This window comes from Phoca vitulina, unplaced genomic scaffold, assembly GCF_004348235.1.
Source record: "Phoca vitulina isolate PV1807 unplaced genomic scaffold, GSC_HSeal_1.0 scaffold1, whole genome shotgun sequence".
Taxonomy (NCBI): Eukaryota; Metazoa; Chordata; class Mammalia; order Carnivora; family Phocidae; genus Phoca; species Phoca vitulina.
This window is the reverse complement of record NW_022589704.1, coordinates 19,828,162-19,853,826: the sequence shown is the minus strand read 5'-3', so window position 1 is coordinate 19,853,826 and position 25,665 is coordinate 19,828,162. Positions and strand designations below refer to the sequence as shown.

The window sequence follows — 25,665 nt, the reverse complement described above, 5'->3', positions numbered from 1 at the left end:
TTTAGTCTACTTTGAAAGCATGTGGGGAATACCTACTTGGTGCTAGGAATTCCATAGGCAAAAATGTTAAAGATAAGGGCCAGAGAGGATGTGTAATATAAGATCTGCCATCCAGAGCTAGAAACCCAAGGGCATTCTTTTGTGTTTCCTACACTTTCTATGAAAGAGGAAATTACTATTCATTTTTTTCCAACACAGATGAACCAGGGAAGGAGAACTGATTAGCCTTGACACAGCTTCAAGTCGAGATATAGCCCTATGATGTTTTCTGTTGTTCTGCAATACTGCAGTAACCATCATGTACCCAAACTGTCCAACTTGAAAAACCTCACTTTCACCCTGGAAAAGCCCACAGACATAAACCTTCAAGGACTCTTAAAGGCAAATTGGGCAAAGATGAGTGTGTGCTTTTGTCACCCGTGACATTGGTCAAATCTGTTTTCCTCCACGGTCCTTGTTTTCCCCATCTGCACAAAGAGGAAGTCAGACTAGACCCCTTCCAAATGAGACAGTTTACAGGTCTGGAAGCTCCCAGGCCTCATGACTCCTTCCCCTACTCTACGGTAAGACCCTGATAGCTCTCTCTTTCTTCTTGGCTTCCCCACCCAGGGCCCCATACTCTCAGAGGAAAAGAATGAGAACAAACAGTCTGCATTACATAGTTGGAGTCTAGCTGTTATTTGGGTGACTGATTCCTGGGTGGGGGTGGGATGGTCTTTACATTTTAACAAGGTCCCACAGGATTTCAGCATCAGTCCAGCTGATAGCAGAAGGGAAGGGGAAGAGCCGACTTCCTGGCACCTTTAGCTCAACCCTCATGCCCCAGTGCTCTGTTTTTATGAATAACATGGTCCTAGAAAAGCCTATTTCATAGAAGAGGGAAGGAGCCATAGTTCAGAACCATTAGAAGGTAAATAAGAAGAAAAGGACTGATGGGAACTATAGCAAGAGGAAAGATTTGAGCCAAAAGGTTCTGTTTAGAATATGTGGGGGGAGGGGTGGAGGGGGAGAGGAAGAACAGAGATGACCAGGAATGGCAGGTATGTATCTAGCAGGTTGCCAGTCCTGCAAAACTTGGCTACATGACCACAGGTTCTCCTGATGTCTCAAATTGCCTCTCATGCAACTTCCAGGAGCTGCCATCATTGGTCCTTTGGTGGAGAGGTTGAGCCAACTTGCCCTCCATTAGGCTACGCTTAGCAATTTCAGACCTAACAGACAAAAGTCAGAAAGGAGCGGTGCAGCAGCTCTGACATTTTGAGAACGTTAGCATGAACAGCTACCCTGGGACCCAATGACCAGAACCATTGTCAGACAGAGGAATGCATGAACCATGGTTTATTTCAATTCTAAGAGGTCATTTGAGGTAAAAGCCATCTCAAAACCCCACCAACATTCCATCTACCCTCTCCTTGAGAATTTCCAATAGCAAGGAGCTCATCAATTCTGTGTGTACTTCATTGTTAGACAACAAAAAGGGCTTCCTTTGAGCTAAGGAAGAAGTTCCCTTTCTGTAACTGGGACCCAGAGAACCCAGCTCAGTCCTGTGGGGTCACACAGGGGAAAAATAATATAACTCCCTTCTCTGTGCCAGTTCCTTCCATTTCTGCAAATAAAACAAAGTTTGAACTGCCATCTGCCAAGCCCGTGTTCTTCAGGACTCTTTCATGATGAAATCTGAAGAATACCAGCCATTGTGGGAGAAGCAAAGGATCCTCCCATGAAACCATGAGACTCTCCAATGCTCTTCCATATAGAATGATCCTACCTCTGCTCCTCCCCTCTCCACATATGTCCACCTAGGGTTCTTCAGCAACTTCTATTGTCCTTTAAGGTAGCTTTCCATTTTCATCTAAATTTCATCTGAGTCAGAGAGAAACATAGAGATTTGGTCTCCAGAACTAGCCACAATGCAAGCGTGTGAGCTTTGATAGCTAGGGAACTGAGATTGCTTCTTGGTCTTTTGGCTAAGATCAAGTGTAGCATCTGTTCTTATCAGCTATATAGCTAGGGAATTGGTTTTTCAAAAAATCCTATTTTTGAGTGTTTTAAGTCAGATAGGAGAGCTGAGAGAGATACTTTGTTTACTAACTAGCCCAGGGCTATTTAAAGACCTATTGAGGACCAACAAAATAAGTCCCAGAGGCTAAGACAGGCCCTGGACAGGGACAAGGGGCCAGGAATATGGGAATGACAAGATGAGGACCGGGGCATAGCCAAAAGTTTCTCAACAATCAGGGATATACAAAAGTAGGGAGAAAGGAAGTTATCTTTCAGGTCATTCCTTTTATCTTCATGGGTACTTTGTTCCCAGCCTCTTCCCACTGCCAGCAACAGGGACTGGTGTATTTAGGTGCTCCATAAATGTATGTGAAATAAATGAGTCTTTCATCAAAACCCATTAAAAGCTCTAGGTTTGCATCATTTACCATTTACATGACCAACATTTATTAAGCACCAACAGCGTTCTAGGCACTGTGTCAGACACTGAAGAGTTTATAAGTAAATGTGACATGAGCTCAGAGCTCAAATCCTGGTTGGGTAGGTGAGATATTTACCCAAGAGGCAGTAAGCACATAAAGATGTGATCAAGATTAGACAGGGTGGAGGCTAAACATAGGGAGATGTTATAAAGGGGGTTAGCAGAAAGGCTTCATGGGAAATGACTCACTTCAACTCATCTTACTCTGTTAAACTTGAAGCTTGATATCCCCTCCTCAATTACAAGAACTCAGTCTGATTATTCAAACTAAAATACTTAGACAAGACTTTCCAGTCAGAACTGGAGGGAGAACTTTTCCCATGGAGGGTCCTTGTTTCTGGCTCCCTCTCCACTTCCTGGCAAGACCTCAGTTGGCGCTCCTCTGGACGACCCACCCTATTGTAAACTTCTCCCTGGCAGCTCACCTTCTCCCTGGGTTTGCAACTGGGAATCTCATACCTACCTGCAGCCAAAAGATTTCAGGAAATGGTGCTTTGGAAACACATCTTTAAAATGAAAACAGATAAAGCAGCTGGCAGTGGAGCCAAGGAAAACTCTACTCTTTGTGAAAAGCAAGCAGTTTGTTGGCACTGAAAACCTACCTGCTCTAAGCCACCACCACATCCTCTAATAAATGCACTAGCATGCACAAAGATACACGTACACACAAATGCTCAGTGAGTGGACTACAGAATATGCCCTTGAAAACTTGAGAAACTCACTTGTGATGCACTTCGGCTGCTAGAGTCTCCAACCCTTCGAAGCTCTAACCTACCAGGCCTGGGTCACACACTTCCTTCTGGAGAAACATTTATGGCTTCCTCCTCCACAATGCAGAAAATTTAAACCAAGTTGAGTGGAATTTTTGTAGGCATTTCTAAGTTAGATGCACTGTTTAGCAATTATCACCTATAAGCCCTGAGGGTTGTGTTCCTAATGTAGTAAAAAGAAAAATAGAAGATGGGAGTAGGGACCATTTCATCTACTAGGATGGCTTTAGTAAGCTGATCCTCACTTTGTGGAAGGCAGCTGCACCCTACCAGGAAATGTCATTTAAATAATATCCCCTTGCATGGCTATAATACATTCCAATTTATAAAGTGCTTCGACCTTGGCCAAGCCTCCCAACAGACCTGAGTAAATTGGCCAGGATACTCATCATAGCCTCATGCAGATGAGGACACTGATGAGAAGATGATGAGTGTCTTGCTTGAGCACAAACACGTGGGAAGGAAGGAGCCAACACATCTTCCTGCACTGCATCCAGGGCTCTGTCCATCACCTCATGCACTAGGCTTCTGCAGGGGCTCAGAGCTGCTCGTAATTTGAACATCAGGTAATTCAACAACCTTGGAATGTATCCTGAATATAGCTAAGTTTCTTGGAATCCCACCTCCAAAAGTGAAAGTACCCCAAATCACAAAACTGAATTATACATGTTGTTCTTTGAGTTTGTTTGGTTTTTTTTTTAAGATTTTATTTATTTATTTGAAAGAGAGAGCGAGCATGAGCAGGGGGAGGGGCAGAAGGACAACCGACACAGGGCTCGATCCCAGGACCCTGAGATCATGACCTGAGTTGAAAGCAGACATTTAACTGACAGAGCCACCCAGGCACCCCGTTCTTTGAGTTTCTCTAAAGAAACTGCACAGGTGTTTTCCCACTGGAAATTCAGAACACACAGAGAACTTCCTCTGAATCCTCTTTACATATCCCTCCTCTCTCCAGTATGTGCCATTGCCACCATGGCAGCAGAAAAGAGCCTCTCTCTCTCTCTCTCTCTTTCTATCCCTATTCTCTCATTTTCACAGTCTCACATTTACCCTCCGCATTTCTTGTTCTCTGTGTCTGATCTTCTAGGAGGGCACAGACTAGAGGTCCAAGCTGAGTGGGAAGCACTGACTAACTCTGGCATCCCTTGATAAGCCGGAATGACAGAGATGACAAGGGGCCCCAATTCTGGGAGCGTGTTGGCAGGAACATGCCACAACACAGACACAGTTCAACACATCACTGGGCCCAGCCCCATCTAGGCCCAAAAGTAAAACTCATCTTGCAGGCAGGGAAGAAATCTGACATTTACTGAGCTGATAGCACACTAGAGTTATAGTCACTGGCAATACAAGAGACAAGAAGCTGACACTATCCCCCTATGGGAAGATGAGCAGAGAGCCAAGTGGAAAAGCATGAGTATTTACTAAAAGGCAAATGTAGAAATATCCTCAGGGGAAGATGAGCCTCACATGAAGAAGAAAGGGATTAACTCCAAAGTGTCCAAGCACCAGGGAGCCACTGAAGCTGCTAAGAAGAACCCCAGCGACCCATGATCTGCCCCTGTTGTCAGCCCAGGTGAAAGCAGACCAAGAAGCAGAAGTTTTTATTTCTTTAGGATTAGTCCATGAATCCAGCGTTGCCCAGGCCCTTTGGCCACTGCCTGTGATTATCTGCTTCCCATCCATGCTGTAAGTTCTCTGAAGACAAGTTCTAAAACACCTTTGTAACCTCAGTATCTGGTACAGCGCCTGGATTCTTAGAAAATAAGAAACAAATAAAGAAAAGGAAGATGGGGGTAGAAGAATGTCTCTAGTCATTTCTATTTCAGCTCCACTAATAAAAGATGGGAAAACTTCTGTCTTTCCACAAATGTGATTGTCCCTGGTTCTTGCAGTCATGAAGCTATATTAGGATTGTCAGTATCTTACAATGAGTTTTCGGATCTTAATCTATCTTCACTGTAGAATGGTTTTGGGAGCCAGACTCAAGGGAATTATTTGGGTTCATAGAGTGAGTCTTGACTTTGGGACTCTAGGAAAGCCATGTGACTGGCTGTAACCTTGAAGGTACTAGATGTCCCTTTAGGGATATTATTATCCAGAGTATGATGAGTTATTAGGATGATGATTTTCCTGTTTATCATCAGATTCATTGCCAGGTCTGCTCTGTCCTGTTCTGCATTATAGGGGGCTGACCCCTGTTTGCTACATTTCCCAAACTTCATTCCAACTGGCTTCTAATTAAGGTTGACCAATTTCCTTCCTGGGGGAAGGAAAAAGCCCAGGTACTCCCCTCATTCCATATTTTAGGAGACATCCCAACAGCAGCTTAGTCTCCTTTGGGGTCCCACTTCCACCAGTAACGCTCTCCCTCTACAATTCTAGCTTCTAAACTCTGGTAACACCACCTCCCCTCCCCATCACTCCAGCCCTAGAGGTAATAGTGGCATCCTGCTAATCTAGGGCTTGCTTCACCCATGTGCCCTTTTAGTTCTATTAACCCTAATATGTAGCTAGTTTCCCATATTAAGGTTCCTCTCTTAACCTATCTGGCATAGGTTATGTTTTTCTGGAGGGACCCTGACTAATACAGCTAACATTTTATATGAACCTTTCTCAGCTCCTACTACTCTGCCTAGACCATGAGGAATTAAAAACTATATATAAGTGTAATGATGAAGGGTCTTTGGGTTCAACCAACTTCCTAAACTAGGTGATAACCTGGCTGGAGGAGTTCAGAGAGTGGTGTGCCAGTACTATGTAACAACGAGTTCTCCAAGAGAGAAAATCCCTGATTTATAGCATTTGCCAATTTCTGTAGTAAGTCCTCCCACCGTGGCTGACTTAAGCTACCAACACAACGCCACTGAATGTGGAGTTGGAAAGAAACACACAGACACACAGTGATGGGGCACCTGGGTGGCTCAGTCAGTTAAGCGTCTACCTTCAGCTCAGGCCATGATCCCAGGGTCCTGCTCCCTGCTCAGCAGGGATTCTTCTTCTCCCTCTCCCTCCCCTCACTCATGCTTGCTCTCTCTCTCTCTCTCACTGTCTCTCTAATAAATAAAATTTAAAAAAAAAAGGAAACACACAGTGAAGTTGAGATGCAGCCAGTTTGCTAGACATCTGAGGAGCAACAACCATGTGCCCTGAGGCAGCTGAGTGAGAAGGGTGCGTAGGCAAGTGTGCAACTGCTCTAAGTAAAAGAGAGAACTTTGGGAGGCTTCAGAGAGTGGAGAGAAGCCCAGGAATGGAGAAACAGCAGGAGAGTTGAAAATCGAATCAAGAAGAAATGTCAAATAGGAACTTGGGGAGTACAGCGGTAAGAGTTGTGAGCTGTAGTATCTTCCAAGAGAGCTGTAGAATCAACAGGAAAATACTCCTTGTCATTAATATGTTGGGGAGTTGAGATTATTTGGGGGTGAATGAAAGAGCTGAAGGAGCTGCCCAAGAAGGACCCAACCACAGGGGGTGTTACAATGGATTATAGAGAGTGTTGTTACAAGGGTCCTTAGTATATCAATTCTGACAGCATTATTTAACAGATAAGGACACTTGAGCCAAGAAAGGCCACAGCCACTCAGGCAGACAGTGGCAGAATCCAGACTAAATCTCAGATTTCCTGACACGACCGTTCATTCCTTCATTCAGCAAATATTGCTCGACAGTGGAAGCATTACAAGCACGCATTACAGACATGGTCCTTGCCTTCAAGGACCTTACTACCCAGTACCAGAAAAAGGGATTAAATAGCTTATCAGTTTGTAACTACTTTTTCAGGTGATAAGGTCTCTGAAGGAAATTACAGAACACTTGGAGAGACCTTACATGAAGACTTTATGTAGACCTAGGGGTAAAGGAAGGCATCTCTGAGGAGGTGACACTGAGCTGAGACAAGAATGAAGAAGATGAGTCTATTAGGTAAAGACCAGGGGAAAGAAGTTTCCATGTAGAGCTACATTACATGCAGTGGTCCTGTTTCAGGATTTGAGTCCCCAGATAAATACCACTTATGTAGCAGGTCTTATCTTTCATCGCCAGACAGCCCCAAAATGTGTTGAAACCTATAAGTCCTGAGTTAGAAATAATATAAAACTTTATCATAATATAGTATCTTAAATTTAGGTACAGATACAATAGTATGACTGGCTTTTACCCATATACTGTGGAATGAAAACTGGTGGGTGCCTTGAGCCTGGGCAGTGTCACCTGGAATGCTTAACCTCTCTCAATCACTATACCCCCCCACCCCACACCCAAGTGAAGCCCCTGCCTCTCTCTGTAAGGAAAACCGAGGTAAAACGCATTCTCCAGACCATGTATTTGTACTTTTCTTGCTGAAACCTACCGGTGATGTCCCTTTGTTTTCCCTGACTGATTGAGGTAGATAACACTCCTGGGGAGCCCACAAGTTCCTGGAACAATGGCCCACTCCTCTCTCTACCTGCAGGGGTGAAAGCTGTGGCCCCACCCTTCCTCTTGGGCTTTGGACTCCTCCCCCCAGACACTTTCCCCTCCAACTTGATCTTCTGAGGTTGGGAGGAGGCATTAAATCTCACCTTTGCTTTCATGTTGAGCGGGTCCATCATATCATACTTCTCAGTCATTCTCTCATTTTACTTTCAAATATCAACTTCAGCCAGGTTTACCTTCAGTCTTTCATGACCCCTCCAGACCTTAACTTGGGACAGAACGAACACCACCACCACTACACCTCAGACAGACTTACTACAAAACATTTGGATCAATTTCATTTCTCTCTTCTCTAAAATGGATGCATACTTTGCATGGAAGTAGCTGTAAAGAAAAACAAATAACCCATTTGTAAATGCTCTGGATTTCTTCCTGAAACACCATCTGGATAGCCTAGTTCTATAATCCCGTGGATAAGATTGTGACGTCTTTTATGAGAAATGCTTGTTTCCAAAAGGCCAAAATTCCAGCCCACTAACATTTTATAACTTTTGGCATGTTGCTTGAGTTCCTTCAGACTCAGTTTCTTTCCTTTGCAAAATGGGATAAATAATACTGGCACCATAGGAACAATTCCTAAAATAATTTTGTGCATTTTAGAAGGAAAGACATCAGGGACATCCAAGTTTTTTGTGATTTTTTTTTTCTTTATATTGAATTACTTTGACTAGAGGCAGGGGCTTTAAAAATTCAAGTGGGGAACTCAGCAAAGAGATGCACACAAATCATTGTGTTTCTTTTCCACATATGGTATGGCTGTGCACTGCGATGTCAAGGAATAGCACTTTTCATCAGCATTTTTAAAATGTGCTGAGTCTCTTTTTCCTGAGGCTCCTGGATACAAGAGGTGAAGAAATGGGAGTTCCTGGTATCTCTGGAGAAGAGCTTATTTCCTTTCCCATGTTCTCCAAACCCACCCGAGATTGTCACTGAGATGAGGTGCCTTCATGGAGAGGCACCGAGGAGTGGAATCCTCTGGGAATATGAGAGCCTTTTCAGGATTTCAGGAATGGAGAGTGTGTGAGACTCAAGCAGGACACACATCCATTTTAAAGAAGAAAGCAAGGTTGCAGAACATCCCACCAAAAGGAAGAGAGCAAACGTGATGCCCTCATTACCTCACTGTTCTGAAACCAGAAGAGACTGACCATGTCCCTCTGGACATTCAACATTCCACTGACAAATTCCCCTCTCTGGTTAAGTTAATCAAATGTTCCAGAAATCAGCCCTTCCCCCACCCCAATCCATTGGACTTTCTAGCTTTTATGTGAAAGGTATTGATTCAGGAGCCCCCAATGGCTCCCTGCTACACCATTGATTTTTATTAAACACCCTGCCCCAATGCATTTGGCAGGTCCCAGGATTCTGTTCCCTTGTGTCTTTTCCATTTTCTTCATTGTAGGCCTCTCCTCCCTCAAATAAACCCTCACTCAGGTTTAAGACCTTCTCGGAAGATGATTCTATAGTGTTCCTTTCTAGACCTTCCCAACCCTCACTCTCATTCAAATGAGGGAATCACTAAAGGCCTCCTTGTCCTTGCCCCCCAGCAGACCCTCATAAATCCACACTGAAGTTGGTTTTTTTTTTTTTAATTAAAGCGTCCAAATAATTAATGATCAACTCCATTTGTGCCATTGAAAACCCAAATGTCACACGGTTGAAAAGACCCAACCAAATAATTCAGTGTACCCTATAAAGCTTTAAAAAAGCAAAGCCCAAGAGGCCTGCATGACTGGTTTCTGTGCTGTCTGAAAAGCTTGGTTGGGTTTTTGGGCACTTGATTGGATTCCAGGAATAATGTGCCCTGAGTACAAAGGGCTCTTTTGATGTGTCTGTGCCATGGCTCCTCCCTTCCCTCCTCGTTTTACCTGGGATACACATTCTCCTTGTCTCCCAAGTTGGAAAAAATAACCCATGGAAGAGAGGAAAAAACAGCAGAGGGAAAGTCAAGCATGGGGGTTGGGAGGAAACTGCAGTTCTTGGTCTGAGTTTGGTTACTGAAGTCTGGTTATTCCACATGGAAGAGAAGAAATGGGAGTTTATACAATGTCTGTGACCAGAAAGTGGAAAAATGTAATGAAAAGATGCCTCTTATTGGGTTGTGGTCCCTTGAGCTACGTGAAATGAATGAGTATCCCAGCGACGACCTGCTACTTTCAAAGAGAAGAACTGCAGATTGCCAACCCCGGAAATCAACGTGGATTTACATGCCTAATTCAGGCAGACAATCTCATAGTGAGTCCATCCTGTCGATTTTTCATGGGTACTAGAATATTCAAGAAAGATGGAGAGAAAGAAGACAGACACCTCATTGCTAGAATGCCCTGAGAAAAGTGGTAGAGCCAACTCAAAGCCAGTATTAAGCATTGGCCCTTGGAGACAAGGAGTATGGTCTAGCCCCAACTGCAGGGATGCCCAGTTGGCAGCCCAGGGCAGCGAGCCAGTGGTAGTAGTGGGCTACTTCAGGTCTTTCTGGCCTAACTTGAATAGGCTGTTTTATCCTTCTAGTTTTGTTTTCCTTATCTGCAAAAAAAAAAATGAACTTGACTGTGTCAATTCTGAGATTCTGTTTCAAAAATCTCTCAAACTAGCAGCTTAAAAAGAAAATCTATGTATTTAGCCTTTTTAGTTTCAATAATATTCTATAAATGTCTATATAGGGATTGTATACATATAGACTCATTACATTTACTTTAAATATTTGATATTTTTTTTATTAGTTTCAGAGGTAGAATTTAGTAATTCATCAGTTGCATATAACACCCAGTGCTCATTACACCAAGGGCCCTCCTTAATGCCCATTACTCGGTTATCCCTCCCTCCCACCAACCTCCCCTCAAGCAACCTTGGTTTATTTCCAAGTATTTGATATTTTATGCTATTATAAATGGTATATGTTTCTTGATTTTATTTCTTAATGATTTTTTGCTAGTATATAGAAATACAATTGATTTTTGTATATTGAATTTGGATATAGTAACCTCATCAAATCCCTTACTAATTCTAATGATTTATCAATAGATTATCTTTTTTCTTCACCATCAGCTCTCAGCTGGTGAGATCACAAGGAAGATGTTTGACATACTTGTTAAGTTTCCTGGATTGCAAGCAACAGAAATGATTGGCTAACTTAAATATAAAGTAAGATTTTTCTTAAGGCTATGGGATAGTTCTGTGAGTCACTGGAAAAAATGAACTACCAGACCTCAGAAAAGGACAGGGCTCAGAATAGCATTAGGGAACAAATCAACTGTCTCTTCAGGATGCTCTGTCAGGATGAACTCTGGACTTCTTTTTTGTCACTCCATTTATTCAAATTCCTCAAAGCAAATCTGGTTTTTGCTATTTAGATCCAACCATTTATCATTTTGCCAGTTGACTGACAGGCCCACTAAGACTGCATGCACTTCTGGAGGAGTGGTACCCTAGAGGAAATTCACCATGGTGTCATAGAAGGGAGAATTGATGTTGAAGAAGCAGACAAGTGGCCACCACATATAGAATCTAAGTAGATTTTTTGCCCCTCACCCACCTTAGTAGGTACAAAATTAGTACTTAAATTTTGGGGATGGTAGTGGTGATGGAGAGAATTCCCAACTCAGACAGCCCTATCTTCCCATCTAGCAGTCAAAAGCACTTGGGTTCAGTCAATGATCCGTGTTACTCATTTATACATGAAAGTGGACCCTTGGCCAAGCTTGCTTCTCTGGGCTTCACTCAACTTCCTCTCCCCAGTTAATATGCATTGTGCTGTCAAAATAGATTTGATTAATAACTAAATATGTGTATGTTCTTTCTTTCTTTCTGGCGTCTATCTTCTGATTCTTCCAAAGGGCGGTGGAATATTTATTTTGCTGTGGTTACTGTGGAATAAGAGACCCTAGGACTTACCTGATACAATCAGTAACTACACCGAATTCTGCTTATTGAACTGCTGACTCTGGGCTTGAGCACACTAAGTGTGTAAAAGATGTCTGTGTGTTTCCTAGGTGTTTTTAATCCATAGGAAAATGGATGGAGGTCATCAGGATCAATTTTCTTAAGGACTGAACTGTAGTGAAAATGAAGTGAGGTTAAAAGTCTCTTATCTTTGCCATCACTCATCTCCACCTTTATTTATTACCCTCTCTGCTTTTCATTAATATGCAGACCACTTGAGCTGTAGACATTTTCATCCACACTCCAACTACTGCCCTGATTTCAGTTCCAAGTTATGAAACCTAATCTAAACCTTAGAAGGGAAGCTAGAAACCAAAATTTTAATTTTGGCTTACAGAGTTCCCCAGGATGATTCCAGGAATTGAGAAGGGAGAGGCCCTGCGAATCAGAAACCAAACTACCACCTCTTCCCTCCCCTAAAAGGACCTGAGGACACTTGAAATAAAACTCACAAAATGCAGTTTTTACAACATCTAAACTGAGAAGAATTGTGAGAGAACATATCCATCCCCTCCTGGCAACTGCTCCTAACTAATTCCAGACAGAAGGAGGTGTCTCTTATTCTTCAAGATCACTTGAAGGACATTTCACAATTTCCCTTGGTCACCTGTTTCAAAATATAAGAACTGGGTGCCAGGAAAATCTTCCTCACATTCAAACACCAGTTCTGCCTTCAATTCAGACCATTTGGATAATTAAAGTATAAAATTTCGGAACTGGAAGAGACTTTAAATACCATTTAGTCTAGAGGTTACAACTGGTGACCCAGGGATTGAGACATATTTTGCTAGGGCCACAGAAAGTTTAATTTTTAAATTTTTGAATTAGTTGCCAATGCTTAGGTATTGAGATATTTCCTTTTTAAAAATTCATATAACTACAGCTCTAGAAAAACCAGATCTGGAAACACTTTGGACCTCAGTCCCGTGGCAATGATCAAAGTTTGGCACTCCTCTTTAGACTGGTGTCATAGGGGGGAAATAAACTCTAGGGCATCAAAGAACCAACCAGGCCTGCTTATCTCATTTACCCTAAATGACTAACCCTAATCAGCATTGTGACCCCTGATTTTGGCTGACAAAAAAACTGAGAACCAGAAAAATGGTTTGACTGAGGTGTCTAGCTCTTAGTACGTCATGCCCCTGGTCCAGTGCTTTTCTCCTGTGGAGCACTTCTTTCAGTCTATAGCCATGCTGACCTAAGGCAGCTGAAGGCAAAAATTATAGAAGACAGAGAGGTGACATAATAAAGTCAAAACCTACAGTTTTCATATTTTCTGTCATTTTTTATAGTCCATGGGCCAGCCCAGCAGTATATTGTGCCTGTGACCATTAAAGAGGATAACTGTTGACTGTCCAAGAATGGCCAAGGAAAGATCCAATGGAAGGCTTAGGAGACCTCACCCCATTTTCATGTTGAGGAGTGTGTGTGGAGTGGGGGGGATGGTTCTCAGTGCTTTGAATTCAGAATAAAAAGAAAATAAACAAAGGGATATGCCCATTTCCAGCCCTAGAGTACAGTCTGGAGAAGACAAAGAGGATTTGTAGATCATATAAAGGTATTGGAGAGAATTTTGCCTACCAAGAAAATAAAAACAAAGATTCCAATCTATGTATGTTTAGGAGAGGCTGTTACACTCTAAGGACAATTTGGCAAAAATAAAAATTAAATAGTGTATTTCTCAGATTTCTCAAACTAGCTTTTTGGTACAAAGTACATACAAGCTAAAAGCTTTTTGAATCTTTTACTCCTTCAGTGATCACTGGGCAGAGTAAGAATTTTGTGTTAACCCTTTCTTGCAACAAGAAAGAAAATACTAGGTTAAACATTCAGGCAACATATGTGCAGCCCTAGAGTACCTGATCATTACAGTCAGTTCAGGTTCTGAATAGGCTACCTATTGCAAAGTCAAAAGAGCTGAAGGATTAAGTACATCACAACTACCAGTTTTTTTTAGCCAAGTATAAACCAATCCTTTGAAATGCTTTCTGGCTGCCAATCTTTTATTTTTCCTTCCCTTCCCTTATGCTCCTCTGTTTTGTTTCTTAAATTCCATATATGAGTGAAATCATATGATAATTGTCTTTCTCCGATTGACTTATTTAGCTTAGCCTAATACCCTCTAGTTCCATCCACGTCACTGCAAATGGCAAGATTTCATTCTTTTTGATGGTTGAGTAGTATTCAATTATATATATATATACATATATATGTGTGTATATATATATATCTCACATATTCTTTATCCATTAATCTGTTGATGGACATCTGGGCTCTTTCCATAGTTTGGCTATTGTGGACATTGCTGCTATAAACATTGGGGTGCAGGTGCCCCTTCGGATCACTACATTTGTATCTTTGGGGTAAATACCTAGTAGTGCAATTGCCAGGTCTTAGGGTAGCTCTATTTTTAACTTTTTGAAGAACCTCCATACTGTTTTGCAGAGTGGCTGCACCAGCTTGCATTCCCACCAACAGTGTAAGAGGGTTCCCTTTTCTCTGCATCCTCGCCAACAACTGTCATTTCCTGACTTGTTAATTTTAGCCATTCTGACTGCTGTAAGGTGGTATCTCATTGTGGTTTTGATTTGTATTTCCCTGATGCCAAGGAATGTGGAGCATTTTTTCGTGTGTCTGTTGGCCATTTGGATGTCTTCTTTGGAGAAATGTCTGTACATATCTTCTGCCCATGTCTTGATTAGATTATTTGTTCTTTGGGTGTTGGGTTTGATAAGTTCTTTATAGATTTTGGATACTAGCCCTTTATCTGATAAGACACTTGCAAATATCTTCCCCATACTGTCAGTTGTCTTTTGGTTTTGTTGACTGTTTCCTTTGCTGTGCAAAAGCTTTTATCTTGATGAAGTCCCAATAGTTCCTTTTTGCCTTTGTTTCCCTTGCCTTTGGGAAGGCAAACTTCTAGCAAGAAGTTTGGAGCAATAACTTTAAAGAGGACTGATACATTCACCTCCATTAAAATAAATGTAAAACTTACATACAAAAAAAGATACTATAGGGGCGCCTGGGTGGCTCAGTTGGTTAAGCGACTGCCTTCGGCTCAGGTCATGATCCTGGAGTCCCGGGATCGAGTCCCACATCGGGCTCCCTGCTCAGCAGGGAGTCTGTTTCTCCCTCTGACCCTCCTCCCTCTCATGCTCTCTGTCTCTCATTCTCTCTCTCTCAAATAAATAAATAAAATCTTTAAAAAAAAAAAAAAAAAAAAGATACTATAAAAATTGAAAAAGACGGTCTCTTCAATAAATGGTGCTGGGAAAATTGGACAGCCACATGCAGAAGAATGAAACTAGACCATTCTCTAACACCATACACAAAGATAAACTCAAAATGGATGAAAGACCTCAATGTGAGACAAGAATCCATCAAAATCCTAGAGGAGAACATAGGCAGTAACCTCTTTGACATCAGCCACAGCAACTTCTTTCAAGATATATTGCCAAATGCTAGTGAAACAAAAGCAAAAATGAACTTTTGGGACTTCATCAAGATAAAAAGCTTCTGCACAGCAAAGGAAACAGTCAACAAAACAAAGAGGCAACCCACAGAATGGGAGAAGATATTTGCAACTGACACTACAGATAAAGGGCTGGTATCCAAGATCTATAAAGAACTTCTCAAACTCAACTCCCAAAAAACAAATAATCAAGTCAAAAATTGGGCAGAAGATATGAAAAGACACTTCTCTGAAGAAGACATACAAATGGCTAACAGACACATGAAAAAGTGTTCATCATCATTAGCCATCAGGGAAATTCAAATCAAAACCACAATGAGCTACCACCTTACACCGGTTACAATGGCAAAAATGGACAGGGAAAGGATAAATTTTTTAAGGGACAATTCACAAGGAAGACAATAATTATAAATGTGTTTACACCTAATAAGAAATCTGCATGAATCAATACTTAATAGAATTATAGGGAAAAAAAACAGACAATTCCATAATCATAGTAGGTATTAACACCCTTCTCTGATCAATGATAAAACAATTAGAAGACATAAACATCACTATTAACACCCCGATCTAATTGACATTTATAGAATTCTATCCAAATACACATTCCTTTTGTTTTTTCTTTTCAAATTAATCTTTTTTTTTTCACTTAAAATCAATTAATTAACATATGGTGTATTATTAGTCTCAAAGGTAGAGTTTAATGATTCATCAGGTGCATATAACACCCAATGCTCATTACATCAAGTGCCCTCCTTAATGCCCGTCACCCAGTTACCCCATCCCCCCACCCCTCTCCCCTCCAGCAACCCTCAGTTTGTTTCCTAGAGATAAGAGTCTCTTATGGTTTGTCTCTCTCTCTGATTTCATCTTATTTTATTTTTCCTTCCCTTCCCCTATACTCTTCCGTTTTGTTTCTTAAATTCCACATCTGAGTGAAATTGTATGATAATTGTCTTTCTCTGATTGACTTATTTCACTTAGCATAAAACCCTCTAGTTCCATCCATTCTGTGGTATAAAACAAATGTCAATAAGTTCAAAAGGACTGAAATCATGTGGATCATATCCTATAATCACAATGAATCAATAATAAGATATCTAAGAAAATACAATTATTTGAAAATTAAATGGCATACCTTTAAATAATTGAGTCAAATACAAAATCACAAAGGAAATTGGACAATACTTCGAACTGAATGATAAAGAAAATACAATAAGAAAATACAAGATGTAGCTAAAGTAGTGCTCAGAGCAAAACATAGATTTAAGTGCAAAAGAAGAGAGGTCTGCAGAATACCCTCCAGTTCCACCCACATTGTTGCAAACGGCAAGATTTCATTCCTTTTGATGGCTGCCTAATATTCCATTATATATATATATATATATATATATATATATATATATATATATATACCACATCTTCTTTATCCATTCATCTGTCGATGGACATCTTGGCTCTTTCCATAGTTTGGCTATTGTGGACATTGCTACTATAAACATCGGGGTGCACATACCCTTCAGATCACTACATTTGACCTCACTGATATGAGGAATTCTTAATCTCAGGAAACAAACTGAGGGTTGCTGGAGTGGTGGGGGGTGGAAGGGATGGGGTGGCTGGGTGATAGACATTGGGGAGGGTATGTGCTATGGTGAGTGCTGTGAATTGTGTAAGACTGTTGAATCACAGACCTGTACCTCTGAAACAAATACATTATATGTTAAAAAAAAAAAAAAGAAGATAGTAGGAAGGGAAAAATGAAGGGGGGGAAATCGGAGGGGGAGATGAACCATGAGAGACGATGGACTCTGAAAAGCAAACTGAGGTTCTAGAGGGGAGGGGGGTGGGAGGATGGGTTAGCCTGGTGATGGGTATTAAAGAGGGCACATACTGAATGGAGCACTGGGTGCTATACGCAAACAATGAATCATGGAACACTACATCAAAAACTAATGATGTAATGTATGGTGATTAACATAACATAATAATAAATAAATAAATAAATAAATACCAAAAAAAAAAAAAAGAGAGGTCTGAAAACAATGACCTAATCTACCTTAGCAAGCTCTACCAAGAAGAGCAAAGTAAGCCCAAAGTAGAAAGAATGAAATAAGGATAAAAATAGAAATCAATGAATGTGAAAATGATTTATAAAGAAAAAAAAGCCAAAAGCTGGTTCTTTGAAAAACAAAACAAAATCAACAAATTCCTAGTTAAACTCACAAGAGAGAGAAAACATGTCACCACTGTCAGGAATAAAAAAAAAAATGGGTTATTACCACAAATCCTACAGACATTAAAAACATATGGGGCTCCTGGGTAGCTCAGTCGTTAAGCATCTGCCTTCAGCTCAGGTCATGATCCCAGGGTCCTGGGATGGAGCCCCGCATTGGGCTCCCTGCTCAGCAGGAAGCCTGCTTCTCCCTCTCCCACTCCCCCTGCTTATGTTCCCTCTCTCACTGTCTCTCTCTGTGTCAAATAAATAAATAAAATCTTTAAAAAAAATAAATAAATAAGTGAACTTTGAAACTACTTTATACCATCATAGTTTACAACTTAAATGAAAGGAATAATTTCTTGAAAAATACAACTTATTAAAATGGATAAGGAAAGAAACAGAAATTATAAGTTACCACATTTGAAACAGATTTAATGTATTATCAAAAACCTCCCCAAAAGATAAACAATAGACAAGGGGCAAAATACACGAGCAGACAGTTCACAAAAGAAGACATTTGAATGGTTCCTCATCCTATGCAATGCTGCTTGATCTCAGCAAGAATTAAGAAAAAGTAAACTACAACTATATGAAGAAATGTTTCACACTTATCAAATAGGCAAAAATTAAAAGTCTGACAGTATCAAGTACTGGTGAGAAAACAAGGAACAACAGAAACTCTTCTAAACTTCTGGTGGATATGCAAACTTTAGAGGACAATTTGGCAGCATCTAAAGTTGACAAGGCAGATACCCAATAAGTGGCAACCCCACTCCTGGGATACCCCTAGGGAAACTCACATGTGAGCACAGGAAACATGTGTAAGGATATTCATGCAAATATCTCTTGTAGTAGAAAGTGTGAGAAACAAACTAAATGTCCATCAAGAGGAGAATGGATAAAAAATACATTTTGATGTACTTGTATATGGAATTCTAAACAGCAGTTAATATGAGAAAACTAGAGATACATGTTCAATATAAAAAATATCAAAAAGTTAAGCAAAGAAACCAAGTTGCAGAAGGATACACAAATGATGCCATTTAGTTAACACTCAAGGGGTGCCTGGGTGGCTCAGTCAGTTAAGTAAAGATCTTGATTTCCACTCAGGTCATGATCTCAGGGTCTTGAGATCAAGCCCTGTGTCTGCTGCACGCCTGCTTAAGATTCTCTCTCTGCCTCTCCCTTTGCCTCTCCTCACTCAAATAAATAAATAAATAAATAAATAAATAAATAAATAAATAAATAAAGCTTTTTTAAAAATAACACTCAATACATGAAAACAATGCTATGTGATTTTAAGGCTACACACAGAGTGAGAGTAGATATATAAAGGCAGCAATGGGAATGATAAATGCCAAAAGCAAATACCGTTGTCTCTACTGACAAATAGAGGGATAGGATCAGGGATTCAAGCATATTTGTAACATTTTCTTTTTCAGCTGCTTGGCGCATACAAGGGTATTCACTAGGGTATGCATTACACCTTGATATATGTCTGAAATATTCCGTAATTTAAAAAATTAGAAAGGAACTGTAGTCCCAAGTATAGCTGCTTGGCAAAAGATGCAAACTTCAGTCATAATGAGGGAACAGACGCCCTTGCTGAATGCCCTCAACTGTTTTGACTTCTGGAGGGGCGGGCCGTGATTACAGCTGCGATTAGGTGACTCACTATAATTATGTTTTGTTGAAATTGAATTTATTGAAGCATGAATCATTCTGCCCAAGTCCTACCTAATTGCTCCAACACTGCGGATGGGAAGGATGGCGGAGGAGTTTTCCGTGGAGGTCATTATAGAATGAATGTGCGCGTGTGTGCGTGTGTGTGTGCGTGCATGCGCGTGCACGCCTGCACACACTCGCATCACACTCACCCTGCAGAGAGCCTGCAGCGCTGTATGCCATCCAACTGCTCATGAGCAGCTATTTTGTTCAGTAGTGACACAGAAATATCCTCCTGTGTGATGATGTGAGGTTGGCAGGGAATGTCTACAGATTTCACTGGTTTCTTCTGCCTCCCACCCCCTACACATATTTATGAGCAACTCGCTGTTTGGTGATTTGGCTCCCTGGGGATCTCTGCGCCCCAGGTCAGGACCCTCTGTGGGTGTTGCCTGGTTTCTTAAATGGTGCATTCTTCCAGCTCAGAACCACCCCCCCCAACCCCCCACCCTGGCTCAGCCGGGATCTTTGGGATACCCCAGGAGCTGTGCCCCCGCTGCAGAGCTATGATTTAAATCAACATGGGTGCTCTGAGGAGGCAAACAGCAAACCCAGAGTGTGGTGGGAACCCCTGGAGCCTCCCTTTCTGCAGCTCATGTCCAGGTAGGAGTGGGAATGGGGACAACTTTGGGCTCCTACACACTGAGTCATCCATGGTCTCCCACAAGCAAAAAGCTCAGAACTTTTCTCCTGACTCCTCCAACTGTGAAGACAGGGAGACCTCAAATCATTCAGTCATTGTTTATCTTCTTGTCATATGAACAGAACAAAACAAAGTGGGCTTTGCCTGTAGCAGGTTGAGTGTAGGCTAGATGTGAGTGAGGACAAACTGGCAGTTTTTCCACCAGAGAATAGAGTGCAGAGGCAAACCATCATAATAACAGCAGTGAGAGTAGACAAGTTCACACCAGGTCCTAGGAACCAGATGCTGTTGCACTACATTGTAACCCATTTACCCTTGACACCTCAACGGGGGAGATGTCTTTACTGGCAGCACTTTGCAGTTGAGTAAACTGAGGCATGGGAAGGTTAAGTAAGCTGCTCGCATTCATTGAGCTAGTAAATGGAGGAAGCTAGGCTCTACCTCAGACTGCCTAGTGCCAGACTCAATTCTCTTAACCACTCCCCTGCATGCCTTGCCTGTGGCAGGTACCACTTTGGGTGCTTTACAAAACCATCTGACTTAATCCTCAAAACAACCCTATTTGACAGATGAGAAAACTAAGATGAGAAGCAAAGTAACTTGTGAAGATTATACAAATAGTAGCACAGTCAGGATCTGGAACTCTGGGTTCAATTGACCGGCCAGGTGCAGAAGCCAAAGAAGAAGAGAGATGCACAAGGCCAACTGGTCATGAGCAACAGTCAATGGGAGGTAAAGCTGTATGCCATCCAACTGCTCATGTGCAGGTACTCTAGGCAAGCTCCTGGCCTCCTTGAACCTCCTCTGATTCAAACTTGGGTCTGATTATGGCAATCTTTATCCAATTACTGCATCTTTTCCTACAACCATCTCCTCTATGCCACTCTTAAACATAGTAGTGAAACTGACATTTTAAAAATCCATTGGCTTATTTGCAACGACATGGATGGAACTGGAGGGTATTATGCTGAGCAAAATAAGTCAAACAGAGAAAGACATGTATCATATGACCTCACTGATATGAGGAATTCTTAATCTCAGGAAACAAACTGAGGGTTGCTGGAGTGGGGGGTGGGGTGGGAGGGATGGGGTGACTGGGTGATAGACACTGGGGAGGGTATGTGCTCTGGTTAGCGCTGTGAATTGTGCAAGACTGTTGAATCTCAGATCTGTACCTCTGAAACAAATAATGCAATATATGTTAAGGAAAAAAAAAAGAAGAAGATAGCAGGAGGGGAAGAATGAAGGGGGGGAAATCGGAGTGGTAGACGAACCATGAGAGACGATGGACTCTGAAAAACAAACTGAGGGTTCTAGAGGGGAGGGGGGTGGGAGGATGGGTTAGCCTGGTGATGGGTATTGAGGAGGGCACGTTCTGCATGGAGCACTGGGTATTGTGCACAAACAATGAATCATGGAACACTACATCTAAAACTAATGATGTAATGTATGGGGATTAACATAACAATAAAAAATTTTTTTAAAAATCCATTGGCTTATTTTTTTTAATCTTTAATTTCTACTTATTAGAGTCAACTCTTCAAGAGTAAGTGCTCCAGGGACAAGATAACATTTTAAACCCATGTTGACAAGCTCTTGGAAGAACTGGCTGAATGGTAACTGACACAAGGACCTCTGGGTGTAGACTCACAGTAGACTTTTAAAGAATTGAAGAGGCCATAAGGAGTGGGGGCAAGGTCAGAGACAGGTTCCCCTCCTTCCTCACTTCCAAGTTGTCCCAGAAACAAGTCTGCACTCTTGTCCTTTTCTTTCTGGTTTGTTGCCTCTGAAACACTGCAGACTCAGAGTTGGCAGATGAGCAGCAACTCCAGAGATCCTTGCAGACCTGAATGTCACAGTGTCAAGGATCGTGATCCAGCTCAAGGCTTTCATTTTACAGACCAGCCAATTGAGACTTCGGTGACTACGTGATTTGTCTATGGTTACATGACGAGACAGTATCAGGACCAGTAATAAAACTCAGAAATAGGGTCTGAGAGAATCGACAGCCCTGAGCAGCTATTTTGTTCAGTAGTGACACAGAAATATCCTTCCCACAAAATCATGAAAGTGTTGCGTGGTAAGAGAAACATGGAGTGTGTGGTCATGAACTCCACATTCCAGTCCAGCTCTGAGACTCATGACCTGTGCTATTTTGGGCAAGTCCTGTCCTTTCAAACCTCTGCATCCTCAACGGTCAATTGAAAAAAATCATAATACCTTTTTCATTCACGTGTTTTGAGCATGAAATAAATACCACATTTGAAACGCCCACACAGTTTCTGGTCCTAGCACACACTCATCAAGTTGTGTGGGCTTCAAGAATGCTTTCTCATTCCATTTTGATCAGAGGAGAATTTGGGACCCTTGGGGGACTCAGTTTGATTTTTCACCCCAGATGGATCACTATGTTCTTGCCCTTTTTCTTAATTCACAACACTTATAATTGTGTCTTCTATTCCTGTGACCTTTGCTTTTTCCAACCTCTTAGTTTGGTATCATTTTCTAGCCTAACAAATGTATTATCAAGTTTATCATCCAAAATGAAGGGGATGGTAACAGTCACTTCTGCCTCTGAGTTTTCTGGAAGCCCAGTTATCATACTTCAGCTTTGTCCTCTCCCAGGTGGACCCCTGTTCATTGGAAAGCAATATGCGCAGTCAGCTGGCAGCCATTCCTACATCTACCAGAGATCTGAGTCCTGTTTTTCATGTACTATCAGTTAAAATGCTTGCTGTCCCACTGCTCACTTTTTTTTTATTTAAATCCAATTAGCCAACACATAATACATCATTAGTCCCAGATGTAGTGTTCAATAATTTATCAGGTGTGTATAACACCCAGTCTCATCACATCACATGCCTTCCTTAATGCCCATCAATTACCCCATCCCTCCACCCACCTCCCCTCCAGCAACCCTCAGTTTGTTTCCCTATAGTTGAGTCTCTCATGGTTTTTCTCCCTCTTTGATGACTTCCCATTCAGTTTTCCCTCCCTTCCCTCATGATCCTCTATGCTGTTTCCTATATTCCACATATGAGTGAAACCATATGATAATTGTCTTTCTCTAATTGACTTATTTCACTCAGCATAATACTCTCCAGTTCCATCCATGTGGATGCAAATGGTACATAGTTACCTTTTCTGATGGCTGAATATTCTATTATATATATATATATATATATATATATATATATATATATATATATAGCATGTCTTCTTTGTCCATTCATCTGTTGATGGACATCTGGGCTCTTTCCATAGTTTGGCTATTGTGGACATTGCTGCTATGAATATTGGGGTGCAAGTGCCCCTTCAGATCACTACATTTGTATCCTTTGGATAAATACCCAGTAGTGCAATTGCTGGGTCGTAGGGTAGCTCTATTTTCAACTTTTTGAGGGACCTCTATACTGTTTTCCAGAGTGGCTGTACCATCTTGCATTCCCACCAACAGTGTAAGAGGGTTCCCCTTTCTCCGCATCCTTGCCAACATTTGTTGTTTCCTGTCTTGTTAATTTTAGTCATTCTGACTAGTGTAAGGTGGTATCTCATTGTGGTTTTGATTTGTATTTCCCTGATGCCAGGGAACGTAGAGAATTTTTTCATGTGTCTGTTGGCTACTTGTATGTCTTCTGGTGCTCACTTCTTGATAGTTATTCCATCTTAACCATCCATATGACTCTTTCTAGTTCTCCTCTCCTTTCTCTGATACCCTCTGATTTCTCTGGTTCCTCTTCTTAACTTCACCAATTACCCACAGCTTTACTCAGGTTCAATATATACCCCTCTGCTTTAATCTCTATAACTAGGATGATGGCAACTCTACTCCTTTTCTCCGTTTGGAGAGGAACTTGGGAATAAAATGGCATTTCAAGGATGAATTCAATCAAGGAATTTTATCAAGTCTTATTTAAGTAGCCATTTTAAAGTGATGACTGAGTTTTCTAACCTGTAAAGCTTAGAGTGCATATTAACAACACAGAAATATCATCAAATGTTCTATATATATAGAAGATTTTATGGAAATCCATAGATTTGGGGGGTGATAAAGGTCTAATATGAATGTTTTGTCACTGCTATTAAAATTAAAGAAGCATAATTTCATGTTTCAGTGAAAAAATAAAGGAAATCTCAAGGAACAGGAGGAATAAGAATCCAGGGGAAATAAAAAGTCAGGAATGGAGATGACCATCAAAATTCAACTCACTGAGATTTTATCTGTAGTATGCCTTGTACTGTACTATGTACTTCTCTTAGAAAATGAAATAAGGATTTAGGACAGCTTTGTCTATTCATTTGATTTAAATTACAACAGTTTTTAAACAAGCACAAGAATGCATACAATTGCAAAATAAATATGTACTAATGATACTTCAAGGCACCATCTCTGCATATCATCATCACCTTATCCCCTTTCTCTTTCTCTAGCATTGACACCTCAGTCTGCCCAGTAGCAGGCTTATCACTTAGAACCATCTTCTCTCTCCTTCACCCCCTATTCCATATCCACTCCATCTCTAAACCCTGCCAATACCACAGTGGGTAGCCAGACATGACCACAGTAGATTCTAATGTGATCAGTGTGTTGTTACAATACAAAAAGTTTAACCTAAGATAATCCAATCGACCGGCATAAAGAAACAATAAATTCCCGTCCCTACTTTTCATCATTAAAATTGGCCCAAACAAATTAGATTGGTGGAAACCTTGCTCCCATCTGCTTGCCACAGGACATATAGACTCAGCAGTTTTCTTGGACTTCAACTTCCCCCTAGCTCCATAGCTCTTACCCTGTCTTCCATGTCTTCACCACCAGATGCCCAGCAAAGCCTACACTTTATATCCTTGTGCCCCCTTCCTCCTCTCTCTTTAACCTCTATAATCTAGCATGTTTAGATTTAGTGCCAGAGAAACTGAGCCACATATTCACCACTTATGGGTCTCACCTCAAACCAGCCAATAGTCATTAATGTGCTACTGCATGCAAACAGGAGATAAAGTAAGGGCTTTCAATCTAAATATTTAAGACACTGGTTCTCGGTCAAGACAAAATCTCTTTACCTCATGAGGACGTGTAGTTGAGCAAACATGAGGTGAGAGGAGATGGCTTGAGGGAGTTTTGGTTCATATTTTGGGGAAAAGACTGCTAAAACTATCACTAGGCTATCTGGGAATTTATAGTTATCTGTACCAGAGACTTGTGTTCCAGAAGACTAGGCATGGCTCTCTGTGTACCTATCAACATGTGTATGCAGACAAGCACTCCAATGAGAGAGGGGATTGGGCAGCTGGCTGAATTTACTGAGACATCTTGAACTATTTTTTGAATGTTTGGGTTTGGCAAATAAATGCATTATGCCCCAAACACCTTTTTCCCCTCATTTAAAGCCCATGTGTATTGGAGAGGAAATTTAATCCTTATGTTCCTGATTCACTTACACTTAACCCATCAAAATCCAATGTGGTGGGAGCTGTTAGATGCCCATGAGCCTTCCAAACCATGTGTAATAAACCACTTGGAGCTGTCTTTTCTTTGAGTCTCAGAAACCACAATGAGGAACTATTTTCAGTGGCTTTAGTTGGGGGAGCAATACAGGATTTTGATTTTGCCCTCAGATTTCACCACAACCAAAAAATTCTAACTTTGGTCAAACACATTGCCACACCTTATATTTAGTTCTTGCCAACAACCTGAAATCCAGAGACCACCATTTTGTGAAAAATCAACAAATACGGACTGAGATCCAATTCCAACTACATGTTAAGCACCCTGTGGGTCTCTGGCACTGGGTCCAAATGTCCTCACCAGTGGCTAGCCTCACCCTCCTTTGGATCTCTGAGTGGCTTTGTTTCCCTCTGCTCCAGGCTAAAAGTATAGGACATACTGTTCATTTGTAAAGAGTAGTGGAGAATGATGGAGAAGACAGAATATCA

At 41.3% G+C, this 25,665-nt stretch overlaps 1 non-coding gene across 1 annotated transcript; it reads left to right on the top strand.

Moving 5' to 3' along the window:
* Positions 1-1,947: 1,947 nt before the first annotated feature.
* LOC116638315 lies at positions 1,948-2,142 on the top strand. Its single transcript, XR_004300687.1, has one exon. It is a non-coding gene; the product is annotated as a U2 spliceosomal RNA (small nuclear RNA).
* The last annotated feature ends 23,523 nt before the right edge of the window (positions 2,143-25,665 follow it).